Genomic DNA, 22783 nt, shown 5'->3' with positions numbered 1-22783 from the left:
AAAGCTGAGGCTAGACATGGGACTAAACATATAGCTTGTGAACATATAGTAAATAATATTTAAAACCTACATAAAGAGGGGTGGCTATCAAACCTCAGCACTTTTTTGATACAAAAATGTGCCCTTAGTATAGAGTAGCAGAAATTGGCCCAGAATGTTTGCTAGGGTTGTGGACTCATATACTCGTCCTGTGACTTCTTGATTTAAATCACAATTTTGCAAATTTTATTGTGTGATGTTTTGGCAAAGTTTTTCTGTGGCTTCTTGTTTGGGGAACCCCAAAACCCATCTGATAAAGTTTTATCAGACAAAATCAAAAATATAACTTTATAAATAACATTTTTATTTACTGAATATAAATAATATTATATTGAAAGATAAATTAAAAAAATAAAAGAAGTTCTCAATTATTTCATTGTAGAGCTTGTAGAGAAGCTTTTCACTTTTTTATCAACTGACTGCATGTTAATGGAAGATTATAAAGCTTTATTTTTACATTCTATTTTAATGATTTAACTTACATTATTCATTCAGTTTTACTTTTGACTTTTTACAACCTTTTGTCAGTTCTGGGGCTCAATACTTAAGTAAGGACAGCTCTTCGTTGTTCTTTTGTTTATATTTTATGCTTTTGTTTATATAAGGTATAGAAAAGGGATAGTATTGGCAATTGTATTGACATATTTCAAATGATGCATAGCCCTAAAAAATATAGATCCTAATTTAAAAGTATGTCTGAGGGGTCCTGTTTTGTGGCCGTTACCTGAGAAACCGCTATTTTTGTAAAATGAATACCTTTCCATCATCAGCTCCTATAAATGTAAGATATTTTAGCATTTTAGGCGATGTTAAAGATTTTATTGAGAAATATTTTCAATTGTATTAGTTAATGCTGAATTCTAGCATGTTATCCATCCATTAAGTGCTTGCAGGGTATGAATCCAAATCCCTGATCTGCAGTAATAAATGAGCAGGTTTTTGTTTGTCTGAAAAACGTCCATCTTTGTTGGTAGATTAGGGCCTTTGTGTCAGATTGAACTCAGAGCACTAATTTTGACCCAAAAAAAAAAAAAAAAAATTAAACAACGAATTGCCACTTGCACATCATATCGAAGGATCAGATCCAGGCAAGACTTGACAAAAAGTGGTTTCTATGGGTTCATTACGCAGACTCAAAGTTCAGTGAAGTGGTTACAGTCTGCTTGGCTTTATTGGGAAGTCCCAAAACACCAAAACAGCTCACCATTAGAAGTCCGGTGGAGATTAACTATGGGATCAACTGGCTTAGCTACTGTGGTAACACAAGTAAATCTGATTGGGTCCCTGAAGCATGAAAACAGATTCATTTTTCCAAACAAAGGGTCATTTTGAAAATACAATCATTCATCCCTTAAACAAGGACCTTATGTTTTATACAGAAGGAACAGGAGTGCCTTCTGGGGCAACGATTTTCATAACTTTGTTGGCATTTCAGCCCTGTTACATAAAGCGATCATCTGTTATTGAAAGCTTGAAATGCATTTCCTAATTACATATAACCGTGACACTAATTCCAGTAGAAGAAGAAAGGTTTAGCACAACACCTGCAGGAAAGATGTTTAATTCAGAGAAACTATTAACAACTAGTAACTTCCTTTTAATTATCTCAATGTCATATATGAATCTAATCATTTCATGGTAAACGAGACCCAACCAGGGCTTGAAGTTGGGCAGAGTTACTATTAAGTTCAGTACAATAGGGTCAAGTACGGTTCTACTGTACAATATGTCAAACATTTTGGACTTGTGAAGACTTATCCAAATACAATCCAAGTTGACTTGAGGTAAATGAGATTGGCTGACTGCAATTAAAAGATACAAGGATAAAGCAATGATGTCAACACATGAAATGTGATGACTGCCTGATCGTGATGATCACCTCACTCCTTAAATACATTGCCTTTACTGTTCGATGCAGCGCCACTGATCACTTTCCCTGAAGCTTAATAAGTCTTATAATTCATAGATAATGTAATAATGTCCTCTGACTTGTAAATGCAAATGTAGGATTTCCTGCAGTGTTTTATAGTAGATGTGCCCTGCTTTGCCTGAAGTAAAGTTACCTCTCCTACATCTACTATAAAACACTGCAGGAAATCCTACATTTGCATTTCACAAGCAATATCACTACCGTGTGTTAAGTAATGCAAAATTTATCTTAACAAGAAAAACTTTGTATATTAACATATTACTGTTCTGTTTAAGGTGACAGCGAAGTAGCTTAATACTTTAAAAAGTCACATAGTTGTAAACACTATCATCGATACACATCCAGATATTTTCTCTATTTTGTGAGATTGAGACAAAAATTTCACGTGTTTCAGCAACATCCTTTGTTGTTGTGTCTGAAAGACGACCTTAAGGACCCTTTGTGGTATCCAAACCAACCTCAATGCCAAGAATTCCCATACAACACATGAAAACTCACAAATGTCAGCATATGGAGAAATCAGGCCACTAATCGTCCTTTGTCACTCAGCGACATTCCTGATCTTCTCCCCTGGCAACCAGGACTTAGGGAAGCGCAGAGATTTTGTTTGACAGCCGTATCACCGAGCTTAGTGCTTCTCAAGGCGGGGCTGACCGCCTCTCATGGGGGACCCCTATGGACTGTGTTTGGGTGAGGAGGGGGAGCTAATATTACAACACAATGTAGTCCAGCCAGGGATACAAAAATGGTCATTCTGCAGAACATAAAAACAAGGTAACAAATTTGATGAATGAAACAGCCTTTTTATCCACTTTGAGACAATATTGACAGCTGAAAGACACAGTTACTAGGTAGTGCCACAAAACTGAAACAGAATATGTTCTTCACTGGACAATGGGCTCTTTAAAGTCTTTAGATTCAAGTTCATGAATGTCTAGCAGCTTTTTACTGTCAATCACAACGTGATGTTTTGATTAATTAGATTTTTTGTTTTTTGATATGAGAGCAGTCTGCATGAGAAAAGTTTAAATCTAACATTATAGGCTCCAGATATTCTTGATTTAATGTCACTGGTTTCCAACTAATTTTCATTATGCATTTTACATCTTTCGGATTAGATAATTAAATTTGAAGTTGAAGCTATTTAAAATTCATTATTTTTTAAATTTGGAGTTCAACTTCACCACAGGCACCAGTAAGAAGCAGTTGATGATGCAAACCTGATGGAAGGATGGAGATGTCTGCAGATGTTTAGGTTTTTCAGGATTCCAGTCACAACTGGAACCAGCTGCAATGTGGTGAAATCGCTTCCAAAATGAATAGTATACATAAAAAAAAATGTGAAACTGAAAATCTTGGTGTGCTTGTCATCTTAGATCAACTGTTGATAAATACAAGAATGTAAATTCCTCAAAGATGACCTCTAAAATGGCTCAAAGTAAAATGTCAACCTTGCCACTTGTTTTATGACTGAATATGAAAAATATCTTGTCAGCATGTTTTCCTAAAAGCCTAAGCAGCTGTGCTGAAAATCCCACTATATCAACAAGTCAGCAAAAACTAAGCTGAGGTCTTTGATGCCATTTTTATGTAGCTGGTACTGTAATTGCCCATTTTCAGAATAAAGCGGTTTTGATCCTTTGATTAGAGACAGGGCCAGTTGGAAAGGCTCTAAAATGAGCACAGAGGTTCCTGACCCAAAATAGCCAAGTCTAACTCTAGCAACACTCTGGCCAGCAGAGGGCTGTTTCATGTTATTCTGCCATTGGCTATTCCTGTCACTTCTCCACAGGGTTCAGATAAACACTTCCATTCCACAATCCCAAAGACATAGTTAAGAGACCGCGATTATAGCCTAGGGAGTGTCATATAAATATCTCCGCTGGGAGGGAGGGGCTTCCTGACAGCCACAGTTTCTCTTCCCCGTTTCTATTTAGCATGTTTCCAACAACTTTCTTCTCTCAGGCTTGTTGACCTGTAAGGTGAACTGTTTCTGCACGTGCCGAGAGTTTCCCTTTGACTAAAACTAGGTCTACTCAGACAGCCTGGCTCCCTGTCTGTGCCTCAGCCTCATAATTTTAAGAGCAAAGCAGCTATATTTATTCTCCTTACTGAATGTTACCCTTATGCACACTCTAGTATTTCTACTTAAATGTTTGCATGCAACTATATGACATAGTTTGTGTGCACTATTTACACAGTAAGAATGCAAGCTTACATTAGCACAAATTCAATAAATCATGTCCATTTTATATCCAACAACAGTATCCACAGCGTATGACCTACGCTGCACTCCTATCTTAAATCTGTATCAGTTTGACACATTAAAGCTCACTGTTAATCCAACATTATATGGTGCAACAAGGGACAAATTGTGAGGAGAAATATGACCTAAACCGTGGCTGCAGCTGCCAGGTCCAAGTCTGCAACTGTGGTTGCCAGGTCCTGGAGGAAAAACAATGGGAAGCGGCTGAGCAATGAATGTGGTCGGTGGCAGAGAAGTCGCCCCTGTCCTTTAATGTGGCTTCTAGCTGTCTCATTGACTGCCAGATCCTTGCTGATTTACACCACAGCAGCAATTCACAACCCAAACAAACCCCAGACAACTAATTATGTCAGGTTGACTCTGTCAGCTTATCATGGAGGCAAAACAGAAAAGAAAATGTTGACCACAAAGGCTGACATCTCTGGAGTGTAACTCTAGACAATATGATGATGGAGCCTTGGTCCTGTCTGTTGTGGCCTGGTTGTGGATCTACTGTACTACAGTGCATAAGCCCAGGGAGGTTTGAGGAAACTTAGCTGTGTATTTTATGAGGAAAAAGGAGGTCCACAGAATAATTCTTGTCCCAACCCTAAGGAAGTACGTAGTATTTTGAATCATAATTGATGCATATTTGTGCAAATTACCTGAAGTAACAGAAGAAACAGTTACTGCCCATGAAATCTATGTCAGTATTAAACCCGGGAGACACTAGTTTCTTTTTAATTTGCTCTGAATTTCAGCGGAAGTATGTGAACGTGAAACACCAAGATAACCAAATTTCATGATGTTTCATGACAGTCTTACCACCAATTAAAGAAATGTAAAGTAGGTCATTGCCCTGAAATAATGACACTGATTTACATTTACTTCACTTAAATATTATAATCTTAATTGTGTTTGCCTGAAAAATACATTAAGTCTGGTGGTACTATGCATGACAATATGTATAATAAAACCCTAAATGTGCTGTGTCAATGTTAATAAGCCTGATAAATGAAGGAATGAAGTCATTGTGTTTTGATTGTTTTAGGTTCAAGCTGAATCCGCAACTGTTATAAATATCAGAATGAATGTATTACAAAAACAAAGCTACGGTCAAATAAAATAAACGCTATTTACGTTAAACGACAGCCTATCATTACCAAAGTCTAGACATGCTGCAAATACAAAATACTGGCTTCAAATCTACATTTTAGAACTGCAATAATCCAGTCATTTTTCACCAAAATGATGCAGTATGTCCACTGGCCAAGAAATTTAATAGCCATTAGTTAAATCAAGCCAAACCAGAACAGTACATTATGTAGCAGTCAACAGTGTATGCGTCACAGCATTAGCAGCACTTAGATATTTGCTTTCACTGTACATCAAAAAGTTTCTGCAACTTTTTTTTTTTTTTAATTAAATGAATGGCTTTGTCCCCAGATGGTGTTTTCAGATGATGAGTCACATGAGAAACAACACCATTTTGAATTTTGATTGTTGAATTGGTTATTTCTGCCGTAAGAGGTTAATATGAAATAGAGTCACATAAAACAAACCTTTCTTGGTAAATAGACTGAGGTCCAGTGAAAATGAGCCTTAACTGTTGTTTAGACTCAACTGTTAGCTATCTTGCAGAACTTTCATTTTTAAACTAAACATACAAGCCTATATGATGTATAACAGGTTGATCTTGCTCGATTAAGAAAACTTAAGACAGGATCCTCCCTTGCCTCTCAAGCTGTTAGTGAGTTGGCTTGTGCGCCCAGAAACCTGAGGTTATTGGACTATGCTTTCTGAGGTTCAACTCAGCCAGTCAGGTTATTTTTCCTCTGCGAAACACTTTTTTCAGTGAAAGTCCAGTCTGCTAGAAACCCCAGCCTGATGTGCATGTAGTCAGCTGTTTAGAGCCTGATTGAGTGTCTCGTGTCTGGCTCTGTATCCTCTCTGCATCACTTTGACCCTCGTTCAATCAACTTCTCGCCTGTTATAAAGGCTCTTTTTACTGCATACTTTCCTATACACTCCTGGCTCTGAAGTTTACAAGTTTCCCAGTCTTTATGGCACCACTAAGGCACTTCTGGAGTGTCCTGATTTTTTTCCTCTTAAAATGGTCTCGATGAGAATAGAAAGGTATCAGGGAAGATTTTGACCAGACTGTGTTTATCATTATAGCTTCAAAATACGAAAGACAATTTCATATCTACACTGGTTAATGCTCAACTCAACATGTTTCTTTCGAAATGAAATTGGAAACGCAGGGCCAGCACTGCAGCTTACTGATACTCAACTACAAAGGGCACATGCGGCATTTAATATGATGCAGATCTAAAAAGGATGGGAACAGTCAGACTCGGCTCTTACCGGAACTTTGGCTATTTCCTTAGGTCCCTGCTCCCTTGGAGGCAGAAATAATGATTCTTCCTCCCTCAGCTTTGCCGGAAACCAGAACAAGGACTGCTGGTCCAAGGTGGCCCTTTATCATTTAACACAGACAAATTATATTAGCTTTACTTGATGTAAGAGAGGAAAGACAGATAATAAGGCAGTAGAGTATTGTAATAACTAGTGATGCTTATCATTGTGATTACTAGCAGGCTGAACTGTCAGAACTTTAATTCAAAGAGACGTTTGTGTCACTGGATTAGTATTGGATGAGAAGACAGGCACTGAATTCAGACAGTGTGTTTTGTTTCTGAAAAACAATCTGATCACAGGCATAAACATATGTGCAAAAAGTTCAGTGTTTCGGTCTCAAAATGTTGATGGCTCAGATGATTCAAAACTGCTTTGATATGATTTGTAGCTGGTGCTTACATTTTGTTTAATCACAAAAATTGTGACCCAGTTTTGCCTCACATTGACCTATAAAATCTAAACTGAATAAGCATTCCTTAAATATTTTCATTTCTTTTCTGAAAACAAATGTCAGTAACATAACAATGATCTTCAGGGAAAATCCTGACACAATGAATGTGGAAATGCACGTGCTTTGATCATGCACATGAACCAAATCAGGAATTTGAAGAAGACAGATTAACATAAAGCTGTTTAATGGGGAAATATATATTTAATCTTTGTTTGGACTCTGAAGCAAACACAGAAGCACGAACCATAAACATTGCTTTTAGAAACTTGAGAACAGGCCATGTTGGTTTCTTCAAGTCCTAAACAACTGACACAAACACTATTTTTCAAAGTCTTTTGTTTAGGCTGCAGACTTTGACTGTCTTCACAATCTAGCGGACATTAAAAAGACATGTTTGAAATGTTTTCGTTTATTTTTGGTTGACATTCATGCCATGGCCTTTTGTTTGTGCGCTGAACAATCTTTTTCGTAACATTACAGTGCTGCGCCCCTCACTAAAAGAGCAGAGACGAGTGGATGATGAGAACAAAAATGAAAGTGATGATGCAGAATGTCATGTGAAACATGGCATTAAATTAAGAAATTTCAGGTATGACGATTTCTGTGTTTACATGCAATGAAATTATGGAAACTGACTTGTGAATGGATGCAAAATGTGTCACGTTCAGCCTGAGTGTCTGTGGTGATTTTTAGATATTTAAAATCACATGTCCTTGCCACATTTGCAAGACTGGGTTGACAAATATCCTCTACAGTCCCAATCATAAATTCCTGCAGCGACTACTTCTAGGAACTTCCTTTTGCTCATTCAGATCCGACCTCCCTTTAAAAAATATCTGCCTGCTTTATAAACAACTGACTGTCCTGTTAAAAGTTTGTTCACCTCGGCTCTAAATCTGCTTTGAGTTGGACGGGGCTGTAAATCTGTACATACAGTAAAGATATGGACATGGTGTAAATCTTTGCCTCCTCTTTGCCCCATGGCCTCTTCCTCTGAATGGGGCTTGGTGTTCTAGTCACACCTGCTCACCTCTCCCAGCCTGCAGCCTTGAGACATCGGTGGGCAGAGGCTGGGATGACAGGAGAAAGGGGAAGGCCTCAGACAGCTTGGAAGAGGGCAATGACCCTGCATATCCCAAGAAGTCAAGGTAATGCCTCTGGCTCTGTACTTTGTGAGCTGCTGGTTGTGGGTTTCTGTCATGTGCGAGGGCGTTGTCACGTGCTTAGGAAAGATTCATGACCAGTGGATTTTAGAGCAGTGACTGCTGGCACACTTTGGACAGAAAGCCACACAGCATGCAGTTTGCAAAGGTTTAAATAAACACAGTGTATACTCTCAAGTAGCCTCGTAGTTCCTTCACAAATGCAATGCCATGTGACTGGGATGTCACTTACTCTGACATCCAAGGGAAAGGAAAAGTGCCTTGTGTACTTACTCAATCTTAAAACCACTAACAATCTCTCTTACTGTGCAGCTAAATGTACACACAACATGTTGTATTAGCCACAGCACGTCTAACATTAGCATGCAATGATTTTGCAGACAATATCAAGCAACCAAATTATAACTTTTGGAGCCTAACCCTAACCCTATAGTCCAAGTGTATAATTCTCTTGTAAATTTTGTCCTGCTGTCTCGACATTATGACCACAAAGAGTGTGATGCATATTCTGTTTGTGTTGAAACTGGCTTGCAAAATCATAATAATATATTCTAAATACTGGAGGTGGAAAAAACGATTTAAATGTTTTGAAGCATGGTCAGACTGGGAGAGTATGGAAGTACATTAAGAAGTACATATGATTGGCTTAACTAATGCTAACCAGGCAATGTGAAGGGTAGGCAGAGTCCTGCTTTTCATTAGCACCACCTCACTAACTGGCAAGTGCAGCCAGCTTAGACTTTCCAGATGCGCCTGTCCTTGTATGATCCTCAGCCCTGCTCTGAGATCTCACCTCGGGGCCTGAAACCGAGACAAGGAAACACACGCAGCAAGGGACCCGCTCAGCAAGCCAGACCTACAGAGATTTGTATGTATGCAGGAAGCTGGACAGACTAAGAGAGGGCTGCACTGCAGAGGGTATGCCACGTTAACACCACATCTCAGCAGTCAATGACTGGCATCGCTGCCGGAAAAGATGCCAGGCTTGGTTTTTTTCACTGTTTTTACCCCAAGTTGTTAATGGGTTTTTTTGCTTTCAAGTGTTGAGGGAAAAAAAGGTCTATAATCAAAAGAGAAAGCCTTATCCCAACAGGAGGCCTTTTCTGCTGTAAACACCATGTCCCCATCAGCTCACACAGTTTGTGTTAATTGCTTTTCTAAACATCAACTTCTGTAATCAAACATATTATAGGATTAAGTTACATTGCTGAGAAAGGCCTTTTCACCTACATAAAATAACAAAGCTTTCAGTTTTATTCCAAACAAGAGAATGAAACTAATTCAATATCCTATCTGATTAGATAAAATTTGGGTGGCCTAGATGCTATAAGGCATCTCATCCCACTGAACTCTTTGAATAATATCTGAACTTAGTATGCTCTCTTGAATCTAAATGAATAACAAATTCATCTGCCAGGGACTGACGGACACTGGCTCGGCAACCAAACTAACCATAACTAACTTTAAATGTTTATCCAGAATAACGATTACACTTTGTATTAATACCATACACCCAACGTCTTGCAAGGCCAAACACACATCTGATTGTCAAAACTGACCCATATTTAAAATCTTGGCATGAACTGAATTATGCGATTCTACTTCTCGTTACTGCTGAAGCAGGCAAGGACAAAATTAAATTAATAGCAGGCAGATGTAGAGAGCAGAGAGGTATCTCTAGCACACCAGACCAATCAGAGGAGATGAAGTAATAATATTAGAAGATAAAGAAGTATTTGTGTCCCAATGTAAACAAACTAGTGATAGTTAGATGGACTCACAAATAAAGATGTGAAGTGGGAGAAGTTTTTTTGGACACTTTGGTTTCAGAAATAAAAGTACTGTTTATTTATTGTGTGGATACCTGTAGGTGACTGACAAAGCATTAACATGGTTTGCATTGGCATCAAACCTTGGCTTGAATCATGAGCATAAAAGATGGGCAAATATCTGGTTTCAGCGGTCTGGTAGCCTCATCGTTAAGGTACCACATAACTGCAATGTCCACAGGCTGACCTTTGTTGGAGGTCAAAGTCTCTCTCTCTCTCTCTCTCTCTCTCTCTCTCTCTCTCTCTCTCTCTCTCTCTCTCTCTCTCTCTCTCTCTCTCTCTCTCTCTCTCTCTCTCTCTCTCTCTCTCTCTCTCTCTCTCTCTCTCTCTCTCTCTCTCTCTCTCTCTCTCTCTCTCTCTCTCTCTCTCTCTCTCTCTCTCTCTCTCTTATAAAAAAAAAAAAAAAAACGAACAAAAGAATCACTTTCAAAATTAAAATTTCTCCTTTTTTTATTTAAAAAAAAAAAAGAAAAAAGTCAGAAACACAACCCTACACAAAAATGTAAGCAAAGTAATTAACTGTAACTCTCAAGGATCATTTTGGTGAATCACATCCAATCAGCTTAAAATTTGTTTTTTGTGGACCATTAACAACTGGCGAAAGCCACAGCAGAAAACTGATGACAAAATCTGCAGTTTACATCAATTTACTTTAGGAATTCTGAAACACTGGAGCCATGTTTTGTTCCAAACTCCAACAATCAAGTGTTTTGAATTTACTACAGCTCTAATTTTATTTGATTTGCACCTCTGACTGGCTTCTTCTCCATAACAACCCTGCCCAAGGCTAGTAGTATTTAGAGCCATCCGTCATTAAAAAAGTGACTGAAACATGATTTCTCAGAAAGGGAAATGAAATAGTTCAAACTGGTGGCCACAAGACCTCTGTGTTATGTTGAGGAGGACTGAGGATTGCATTGAATTGTGGGTGGGTAAAAATACTTTATATAGAAGTGGCTACTTCACAACTGTATTGCTTGTATATCTATCACTCAGTTGATAATACTATAATTTCTTGGCACATAACCTGAGTAGATTTCACCTCATGTGCCTCCAGGTATGCCTTCGATTCATTTTGCTAAACTTCCTGAACATGAGGAATTTATGGCTATCAGATGTCAACATCTTTTTCTACATCCCCATAAACTTCCACATTTTTGGGTTGTCACCTATAGTTGTTTTATATTATGCTCTCATGCCAACAATGCAAGAATAATGCAAACAGTTTTCTTGAAACAGACTGAGATCAAGTGCCTCGGTGCGACTATCTAACACTGTCCAGGTTTGAACTTCATGTTCACTTTAACTGGCAAAGTGGACCAAAAGAAAGAAAGAAAGAAGTGAGTGTGCTAGAATTTTAACAAACTTCTTCGAAGCAATGTTTCCATAAACTGAGAGAAGTGGAGGAACATAATGCCGTTAAATTTTACAAGTCTTAATCCACATTGAAGAAATATAATTCCATTCAGGCTGCTAAACTGATCCATTTTTATATACAGTCTATGGCTGATCCTCGCCCTAAATGTCCATAAAAATTTACATCAACTGGAAAAAGTGAAACATTAAAAGAAAGAACAAATTAACACATTGAATTTCTTATTTGACCTCAGCTGTGGTACTTTGTAAATCGACTGTTTCCTTGCCTACAAAGTTTCTGAGAAACACCAGACACGGATATTGTTGTCATCCACTCCCAATTCGCATTTAAAACTATGCAAACCAACCAGCCATTATCATACGATGTCTCCATGAAATCATATGCTGCACGGATTCCTGATGGGTCTCAGGGGGCGATCATACCACTCATTATATAGTACATATCCATTTCAAACCCAAACTGTTCAAAAAGGCTCTCAGTGATCCACATTGGTCCATTGTATCATGGCAGCCAATTGTGTTTGTGTGTTCATATAAGACCACACAAACACACATAGGAATCAGTTTAAATCTGCAGGGGAATGCAAAATTCATAGTGAAAGCAGTTGGATAGTGATAGAATGTTGAAAACAATTACGGCATCACCTCATAAACAACAAGGTCAAACTGGGGATTCACATGTAGAATAACAAAATAGTCTTGGTGAAAAAATATTCCCCGAACATAGTCAGACAAACATGATGCCTTTTTATGTCTTTGTGTGCAGTTTAAATACAAGTTTAATAATGAGATTAGTGCCACCGACTGAAATTTTTTTTTACTATTGTTTTGTGTTCACTTTATTATTATGAACATTATTTATTATTATTATTATTTTTCTCAACAATAAGAGTGATTAACCAAACTGTTGACCCAAGCACTTACGCAGAAAGACCGCCAAATTTTCAATGAAAACTGAATAGGGATAAAGTGGAGGAGATGAGAAAACCTTCCAAAAGAGACAGTTACAACTATGCTACCCAATAGCTCAAATAACAGATTATAATACTATTACATAACATAAACAATCTCCTGGACCCATGATCAATACCAGTGACTAAGCAATCCCTTCGTCAGGCACATATTGGTTTCATAATTTCACATTCCAGTCCTTACTGTTTTGGTACAAAAAGTACCAAATGTACCAAAACAGTTGAGGGATTCCAAGTCCTGGCCTTTTCCTGCAAGATTTTTCAGCCTAAAAAGACAAAAAAGCCTGATTGTAAAGACCAAATAGACATTCCTGCTGGATTTCTGTTGGATCTCATTTCCATTTCTTTTTTTATTGTGCAAATATTTCTCTAAACTTCAGGCCACTATAGCTCATAGTTGGAGATGGACTGGGAACCTGGCTCAAACTAATGATTGTTTTCACAGATGATTAATCTGTGGGTCATTTTTTGATTAAACAATTAATCATCTATTTTATGAAGTTCCAAAAAGTATTGAAAAATACCCATAAATTCCCAGATCTAAAGGTGATGGCTTCACATTGCTTGTTCTGCCTGACAAACAGTTCAAGACACAAATATATTGAATTTGAAAAGATATCATCATATTTAAGAATCTGCAAACAGAGAATATTTGAAAGTTCTACAAGATAAATGACTTGAATTATTTACTTGAATGATTAATTAGAGCTGTCGGTTAACTAATTAGTCTATCAGCATAAAATTAAATCATCGACTTACTATTTTGATCATCGATTAATTTAAGTCAAACATTTTCTGGTATCAACTTCATAAATGTGATGATTTGATGCTTTTCTTCATCATATATGAAAGTAAACTGAATATGTTTGAGGTTTAGACTGATGGTAAGTTGTACACATGCTTTTGTTCTCTGGGAATTTAAAATTGGAATTATTCACATTTCATAGACATAATGATTAACTGACTGATTTGAAAAAAATAATCTGCACATTTATCGTTATTGAAAAATCGTTACTGCCCTAATCAAAACTGTTGTATCCAGATCAGGAGTTGTACTAGAAAGCTATGAAGTTAAGTCCACACTGGCAAAACTCTGCCTACCAACAGAGATTGTCAAAGGTGATATAGTTTAAGTTAATATTTTCAAAGTCTCTTAAATGTATATAGGCATATAGAAAATTCTCAGTTGGTTCTAAACCCAGCTGAGCCAAATCAGGGCTCTCCAGCTGATTAAATATCATAACAGACACTCTGATGGTGTGCAAGGTTGCTGTGAGGAGTGACGAATAACAGGGCTTGTTGTCTATATGGGTCACTGTGGAGTTTGGGGAGGGAATGTAGAGCACAAGCGGAGGGCTGCCTGCCGTTCTGTCAGCCAAGCCACAACTGGCCAGATTACAAGCGTCTGGATTAGAGGCCAGAAGTTGGGATAGGGATGTGGTTCCCATTGATGTATAGAAACTCAGACACACCGGCCACACTTTATTAAAGCATCAATGTCAACATCAAGACACGCAAGAGCTTGAAACTGCCAAGGCATTCACACAGTGTTAAGTTACAAACCAAGCCATTCATTTTAAGCAGCAATTTATTCTTTGAATTGTGTTTTATTCAGCCACTTTGTTGGGACATCATTCATTGATGTAATATGATTTCAAGCAGGTGTGTCTCCCCATTTCTTATTAATCATTACAAACCTCATAAGATGCGAAGCCAGAAAATAAGGGAATGTAACCTTGGCCTAACATCTACATGTGTACAAAAAACAGGCCATTTTTATCTTTGCATTTGGCACACCATTGTTTTCAGACAGATAATAACTTCTCGTTAAGCATAGCCAGTAATGGGAGAATTACAACAATCTGCAGAGCACACTGAGCCACCGGCCACTGCTGGCAGGGAATGAAAGCTTCATTACGCAAACCAAGATGAGCTTTACAAGTCTTTTGCAGCCGAACCAAATCACCTCATCAAAATCATAGCTGTTATTTAAGAGGAGCTACATACGAAACGGGACAGAATTCAAAGTATTGCTTATGTATATTAAACATCCTCACCAATATGAGCACTATACTATGTATCTTTAGAATTTGTCATATGAAGCACATTGTTTCCAGTCAGAATTATATATTTTTTTTTACAAACATCATGCACAGAACACAAGCTGTAAAGAAAAACAAAAGCAGATTTCAGTCATCAACACACATGGAAAAACTCAATCAAAACTGAGTATGTGCTCAGTCGATATTTAGCATTTTGGCTCTGGCCTTGTCGTTCCCGGCAAGCAAACACCAAGCTCAACACAGCTGGGGTTGGGAAGGGACAATAATAAAATAACCTCCAAAACTGCAACAGAAACAAACACTATCTATATCATAGAAATGGCACTGTGTGTGTGTAAGGCAACAGCCATGTGGCCATTCCCCAAACCACTGAGAAATGAATCATCAATGAACTAAGATCCACATATAAACCAAGCCATCAGCTATGCAACAGCAGATTAAAACATGTCAGGAATGCAGTAGATAATTCTTTGCTTGACCATTAAACATTCAAAAAGCATTCATATGAAATAGTGTTGATAAGCAGCAGGTAACCACCAGTGTATGGATATAAGCCCAAATGAATGTAGCACTAGTGTAAAACTGTAGCAATAAAGGAGTATAGCACTTTAGATGTCATTGTGATAGGAAGAACAATTACAGTATCTCTCTAATGAAATTCAAAGAGAAAATGTAACTATACTATGTGAGGCAAACACTGTTAAGTTCCCGTATAGCTGATGTTACAGGAAAATGATGACTGAATGGCGTATTTGCAACACCAGTTATGTTTACATCCCTAAATACAACATAGCCTACATTATAACTTGCACCATGAGTACAGGACATAGGAAACCGTCCAAAACAAAGACAAGAACTACAATATGCCTGAAACCAATTCAGCCCATATCATTCAAATTACTCCATTATGAGTATTCACATTTCACAACAACAAAATCAACAGCATGAAAGCATGATAACGCACCTGCCAGGCAACAACCCATAACAAATATAGGTTCAAGGCTACAAAGAATCAGTTCACAATCTATACAAACACAAACAACACAACACAAGCATGAGTGGGCGTAAGCTGCAAAAACTAACAGCCAGAAATAAACAACAATGGGTAACAGTCAACAAACAATTCTAACTAGACAGCTGCTCACAGCTAACTTAAGCAGGTTTGGCAGCATTAGCTTAAAACCAACAGAGACTCTCAACAACATGAAGTAGACACGTAATAGCACAAGTACCAATTACTTACGTTCTTGACGTGAAGCAGTGGTCCCTGTATCTCAGCGTAGAGTAATTCCTTTAAAAAAAAGAGTGGACAGCAGGACAAAACAAACTGCAAAAGGCGTTTAAAAATGGCGGCACAAGCGCAATAAATGTTAAATGCAATTTAGGTTGCTAAGCCCCACCTCCGTAGTTACCGTTGCTACGTTATAGCCTTCCATTCTAAAACGGCACACAGGCAGTTTACAGTGGTAACCATGGCACATTTCTGCTCCAAATTGTTAGTAATTTTATGAAAGAATTGGTCTTTGATTTCAGACAGAAGTAGACAAAAGCAGGCTTCTCGTTTCTAGTTGACGACGGTCGATTTTGCAGAATATGACAGCTGTTGCTGGCAGGTTTTTATGAGGCCTAGCTAGCTAATAAACATTAGCCAGGCGAGTCTGTTGGTAAAGCTGTGTCTGACTAATCCTTAAATAGGAAATGTCTATAGATGACAGGGAAATTATAGAGCAGCACTTCTGAATTTTAGTACAGTAAGATGTTAAACAGTAAACCTGCTTTGATAATAACAAAAGAGAAAACAGGACAGAGCTGTTATAATGTTATGGTAGACACTGGGCTTTTTCTAACATATTCTGTAAGCCCACATAATGTTGTTGATGTTTTGCTTTAGAAGTAACGTGAGGTTAGTACTGTAGGTAGTAGGCTAGTTAGTCAGGCATGCTAATGTTTACAATTTATGTAAGAGCTGCAAAACACACTGCGTAATCAATTCCTCAGGGAGCAGACTATTTCATGTGTTAGTGCAGCAGCAAACTGGAGTTATACCTGAATTAGCCAGCCAGCCTGCTCCATAAATGTCCCATAAAGAATGAAAACTGAAATATAATAAAATCTGGAATATTGCTGATTCTTGTATCCAAGAAGTACCAATGTGGGTGTTGTAAGAGAAATAAAATGTGCTATTTGGAAAACAACCATAATATGATGCAGCATTTGCCAGGAAAGTCAGAGTTTTCAGATCTCCTGGAGCATCTGACACACCCAGACGTTTTTTTATGTGACCCTGACACTGATGTGACCTAAAATCTACCTCGGCTTTAATAGAGCTTTTATTGCACATCAGAAAGCTATTCTTCTCTACTAGTCCATCCAGTACTTCAAGCAGAAGGTTTCATTTACAGGTGAGTGATTCTGAGCAGATCTTGTCTTCACCTAGCTCCTCCAAGAATCTGACAGAATCTGAAAATTAATTCATTTTGCGACGGCCTGGCTGGAGCCAAACTGCCCTTTCAGCAGCAATTCAATTTGCACTTGACCAGGAATGCAATCTTAGATCCACCAAAGCTGAGATATTGCATTTTTGCTCCTGACTGACACTGCTCTGAGCTGACAAAGAGAATGATGCATTACAATATATTAAGAAACAGGTGTCGGATATTGAAGAGAAAGGTGAAGCTTTTTGTGCATAAAATTGCATAAAATCCTTTCTTTCTTTTTTTTTTGTTAAGCTTACAATTCCATCAACTACTTTCTCCATGAATAATATTTTCCATGATGGCTATATCAAACCAGTATGTTTTTACTTAGGCATCAGTGCTGTAATGGCTAGTAAAAGTAAAAACCTGGAATGATCAAGTCCGTCCCAGTCACTCAAAATCCAGTGTTGTTCCTAATTAGTGTTGAAGGTCAACGGGTAGATACTGACAATGATTCCTAGTGGCTGAGGAAGTTGACCTTATTGTTACACAAAGAAGATGGAATCCATCAGAGCAAAGATCAACATCTTAAATGACCATTCAAAGGGGCATGCATGCAATTTCTCTTCATCTTAAAGACAACACGAACTAAAAATAATGTCAATGCTAAATTTGTTTTTGTATTTTACTATTTAATGCAGTAACACTGTATTGTCCTTAAATTCCCTGTTTGTTGTGTTTCTATGGGGGTTTAAAATTCAGACCCATCATTATGGTCAGCTGGAGTCAGAACTGTTAATTGGTTGTTGCCATGCCGTGGCCTCCCCACACAGCCCATGCACGCAGCGGGTAACTGTGACTTCATAACCACATGTATAAACGCAGTCGGTCAAAAGAGAACATCAACAAGGTTTCTTCATAAATATTTAATTGCTTATAGGGAATTCCCTAAAGGTTAGCTCTTGTCATGATGCAGTTTATAAAGTCAAACGTGAACACAAGATGTGAGACATGTCGACCACTGGGTAACGTGACCTTTTTCTCTCCTATAATGCTTGAGGTTATTTGGCTTTCACTCTCCTTTAGGCATGAGTTTATATGAAAATACGCGCTTCATATCAGCCAAGCTCATACAGTTGAACTGCAGTTTAGTGGAGCATCGTGTCCTTGCTGCTGTAATGTATCAGTCACGGTCACTGGCAGGGAGGACAAGGCAATTGTGCAAAAGAAAGTGCAAGAGTGTAAAATCTCCATGTTGATTTTTTTTTTTTTGGGGGGGGGGGTCATCATAACTTTGTGACCATCAGTGGCCAATACAGTCATGATAACTGCAGAAACTAAAGATCGACAACAACCGTCCGCAGCCAGCTCTCTGTATCGCTGCCCGTTGTTATTTCTCCTTTACATTTCTCTATCCAATCCTTTTTCCTTGTCAGAGAAGTTCCCATCTGGACACAGCCAAGTTTTCCAAAATAGAAGCGTAAATGTAGCGGCGTACCACCCAAAACCAGCAGTCAGTCCGTCGTCTCCGTGTCTTTCCTCATATTTTACAGATTTTGCCCCCTGGCTTGATGTGGCCCAAACAAGAGGGCGGTGGCACAGTGCACCAAGACTTCTTTTGACACTGTGCATGCTTATTATTTGTTGAAGGGAGGAGAGGGTTAATGGGAAATGTGGTTTTCAGCTGGAAAAACATGAGCACTAACAATACCTCTGGAGTTAGATATGAGTCACCAATCATCTCATCTATGGTCTTATAGTATCTATTTATACTATTTTTCACAGTGACACAGTGATGCATATAAAAAAAGTTCACAACTGGTCTTAGTTTTCTTCGTTTTTCAGTAAAAGAAAGCAGGAAAATTCACATCCCAAGAGGAGTGCAAAGACCTTGACTCAAGCAACGCGATATGATTACGGATGAACGGTGGCTCTGATGTTACAGATGTGGTTTCAATGGTTTGCAGCATCATAACTCGCATGTTCTCTCTGCCTCAGAAAACTCTCTCTCTCAGACTTACATATGACCATGAATCCCCCTTATTAACCTCTGATCCAAGTCCCTCAAAGAAAGGAGCTTATTGACAAAGACATCTGAGAAATCGATAATGGCATCAGGCTGCTCCCCTGGACTGCTTCAAGAATTCCTCATATTATATTGTGTGTCATAAGTCTTACAGGACTGGAATTCAAAGACTACTTAAGAAAAAGATATGAATATATATATATATATATATATATATATATATATATATATATATATATATAAAATTCACATCCCAAGAGGAGTATAAATATATATATATATATATATATATATATATATATATATATACAATGAAAAACTGTCTGTTGGGGCGAGTGAAATATTTTCATGCAAGCTCCCTGCTGTTTTCTTGTTTTTGAAGAAAGACCGCATAGACATTGAGTCTTTCGTACATTACTGGCTGCAAGGGGGTTTCAAACCTCTTAAGACATCTTGAGATTTTCATATGAAATAAAACAACATACCTCAAAAGTTGTTCAAGGACCCACATCAACATAAAGAACTGTACAATTTCATGTGTTTTCGGTTTCCAAATTCTTTACACTGCTCCGTTGAACATTAATAAAACAAAAAATTATAAATTTGAACCTGTAACTTGGCATATTAAAAATTACAGTTGTCAATATATAGAATTGAATCAAAATAAAAATGAACCAAAATATAATACAGGATAAACTATTTTAAAAAAAATAGAATATTCATCCGTAATCTGAATTACTTTCATTGTTTCACACTTGTATGTGTGTATGTGTGGTAAAAGGCTTGGACAGTTCGGTCCATCTTGGGATGTCAAAGGTCATTGATTAAATCTGCCAGGAAAAGACTGCGCATCATTAGATCTCCACAACCCACAGGGTGCATGTCGCTAATCAACAGCTGATGAATGGTAGCCTGGGGTCACTCTGCAAGCTGCCTAATAACGTCTGTCTGCTGGATAGTAACCCTCAGAGATGAAAGGGTTCTCACGGATGATGTTCCCATGGCTGACTGCTGAGGTCGAACTCCTTTCAAAGTCCAGTTTGAAAGATGCACCAATATTCTGAAAATAAAAACCCAAAAAGCAGAATCCATGTGCCTTTACCCTGCAGACAGAAACACATTCAGACAGTGTGTCCTTTTCATTTCCTACAGCTCATCACACTCTGACTGCAGTTCCCACCTATGGGCAACACCACTTACCTCCTATAGATGTGTTTTTGCAAATGGGGCAGAGTTGACTGCCGTTCACATGACACATCACAGCATGTACCTGTGGAGAAGGTCTCTGCTGGTTTGAAAACAGTCAAGGCCCTGCACAGGCTCCTGTAGAGCAGAGAGGCCACGAGCCGCTTCGTGTTGTTACTGCAGCTGCAGCCAGACGTTTCCTGGACGTCCTGCACGTGCATTGGAAAAACACATCATTGTGCACTTCCAATATGAAATCCACTGCCCTTTACCAATCCACAAAAGAATGTAAGTGACGCATTAAAATCACAAAATTAACAGACAGACATACCTGAAAATGAATGGAAAAGTAATAAAACAGGGACGATCTGTTAGATGTTTTCAATTTTGAGGGTTGGTCACATGATGACCAGGATGGAAAAAGAGGATTTGGTGCTGTGGTTTCATTATTTTATTACATTTTATTTTCTTTTTAAATGAAACACCTGGCCAAAAGAAAACTAACATAATTGTAACCAAAAATCAAACAGAGTATCACAGTGAATGTGTTTACATGCACAATAACAATTCAGTCTTTATCCATTAGCACTAGCACTTTGATTACTTGCATTGTTATGTAAATGCCCCTATTTATTGTAATCAGATCAAGATTATAACCACAGTTGGAGCCAAAAAATGTTAACAAACCTTTTGTTCTCAGTCTTTTGTTTCTGTCATATTATTTGGGTTTTTCAAACTGTGCATGTTAAAGGACATCAGGCACTGAAACACAAATTTTCTATTTTCAAGACAAACAATATAACAACATGTTATCTTCACAATGAAATCTACTCAACAACTTTGTAGTGCCTGATGGTGAATACTTCATAGGGCAATACAGAACATTAATATCCCTTGTCAGATGGTTAACTGGAGTGCTGTGGTGTGTGTGTTGCATTTGTATATGCATTTACGACAAAGATAAGTATGCTGGTGTGTTTGTGAGTACCAAGATATTATACAAATTTAGGCAACAGCACCACAAACTGTGGAAAAAGTTATATGTGCCTGTATTTTAAACGTACATTTTGACTGGTGGAAACAAACTGTAAATTGAGAAATTAGAACAGTTGCTTATTTACATATCCAGAAGACACGGAGCAACATTATCTTTTTTTTTGGAATTGTGTTTGTGGCCACTTGACTCTTCTCTTAGCTCTGTTTTTGTTCTCAACCAACTTCTGAGAAGAATACCTGGCTCTTTAGCTGCTAAATGCTCCAGTATGTCCACCAGCTAAGTCTCTAACTGCGTCTGTCTGCTGTTTGGTCCTGAGCAGGTAGTGTACAGTTGCTTTTTAAACCTTTTTTTTTTTTTTTTTGCTGAAAACAGCTGCATACAACATCTGGACCCAAGCTATAAGAGAGTGAACCGAAGCAGTAAAGTTAAGGCCTGGAAAAACAAATTAATGAGCTGAACGCCGCTGTAAAACTATAGAGAAAAGTATGAACGAACAAAAAGCTACTAATTGAAAATAACAAGAGTCAAGTCAGGTCAGGTATTTTATATAGCCCAAATGACAAATTACAAATTTGTCTCAAAGGGTTTTACAACCCATACAACGTACAGTTCAAAACCTTCTATCCATAGATCCTCAGCTCTAAAGATGGGTGGTTTCATCTAATTGCTGCCAGATACTGTACATGTATGTATGGGCCTACCTCCCTGCACCACTTCTGCATTATTATATTGGATGTTTAATAGAAGAGACGATAGACGAGTCCTCGCACCCCCTCTTCTCCAAAGACAGCTGCAGCGCTCCAACCACACGAGAGGCTTTCCTCCAAGAAGACATTGACTCAGAAACACACAGCTGGTCATCAACGTACACACACTGATCAGACACACACAACCTGAGAGGTGACTTATTCATTCAGGGTCAGTACCTGTTAACCTCTTGCAAAGAGGATGGCCTGTGTTTTACTGCCATGTTCAAACAGTGTGGATGGTTTTTTAATCACCAGGTGTGTCTCTGGTTCATGTGCATCATATCTGGTTGTGAAAATAATTATACTTCGCTGACAGGTGGAGCTTTTGTATAGAAATTCAGACACAAGGGTGACAGGGTCAAAAACAAGTGGTCAAACAGTTTCATGTGCAATATGTCCATCTGACTTTATAGAGAATATATAGAGAATTATCACCTGGTGCTGCAGCTCCTCAGCTCTACAGAGTGTCTTAGCATCTTTCAGCTCATTATTCTGGTTTTACAGCCCACAGCTTCCCTGTTTCGGTTCATTCTCACTGCTCTCTAAAAGAAGAGGACTTGAATTAATCATTTTGCCAGAAACATGATTAGATATGGATGCTAATTTTGTTCCATGTCTGCTGGATGTGTTAATTGGCAACTGTTTGCTCACATGTTAGTCTTTTCTATCCACTAAGGTGATTATATGCAAGTGTTGTGTATACAGCTGATTCTGCAGGTGACATCAGTTTAACTCAAATGTGAATCATCATGAAATAACAAGAAATGCATCATATAAGGTAGGCTAAGGCTTAGACATCACATCACAGCAGCTCAATGTGCGGCAGGGGAGGTCCATGATAGTCTCCATCCTCGTATATTTGACCTGCACAAGAAACCAAACCAAAGCAGTAACATCAGTTCAAGTCTGGCTTGATTGGT

At 38.2% G+C, this 22783-nt stretch overlaps 1 long non-coding RNA gene across 1 annotated transcript in view; it reads right to left on the bottom strand.

The window, feature by feature from the left end:
• Positions 1-15975, bottom strand: part of LOC130187760 (uncharacterized) — a 104453-nt gene extending 88478 nt beyond the window's left edge. The window contains exons 1-2 of the long non-coding RNA XR_008830497.1: positions 15733-15975; positions 6582-6693 (exon numbers count right to left, since the gene is read on the bottom strand). This is a non-coding gene — a long non-coding RNA (uncharacterized LOC130187760). The remainder of the gene's footprint in view (positions 1-6581; positions 6694-15732) is intronic.
• Positions 15976-22783: the final 6808 nt, after the last annotated feature.

The sequence above is a fragment of the Seriola aureovittata genome, chromosome 19 (genome assembly GCF_021018895.1).
Source record: "Seriola aureovittata isolate HTS-2021-v1 ecotype China chromosome 19, ASM2101889v1, whole genome shotgun sequence".
NCBI classification, from domain to species: domain Eukaryota; kingdom Metazoa; phylum Chordata; class Actinopteri; order Carangiformes; family Carangidae; genus Seriola; species Seriola aureovittata.
The sequence above is the reverse complement of the archived record's forward strand: the minus strand, read 5'-3'. Positions and strand labels throughout refer to the sequence as shown.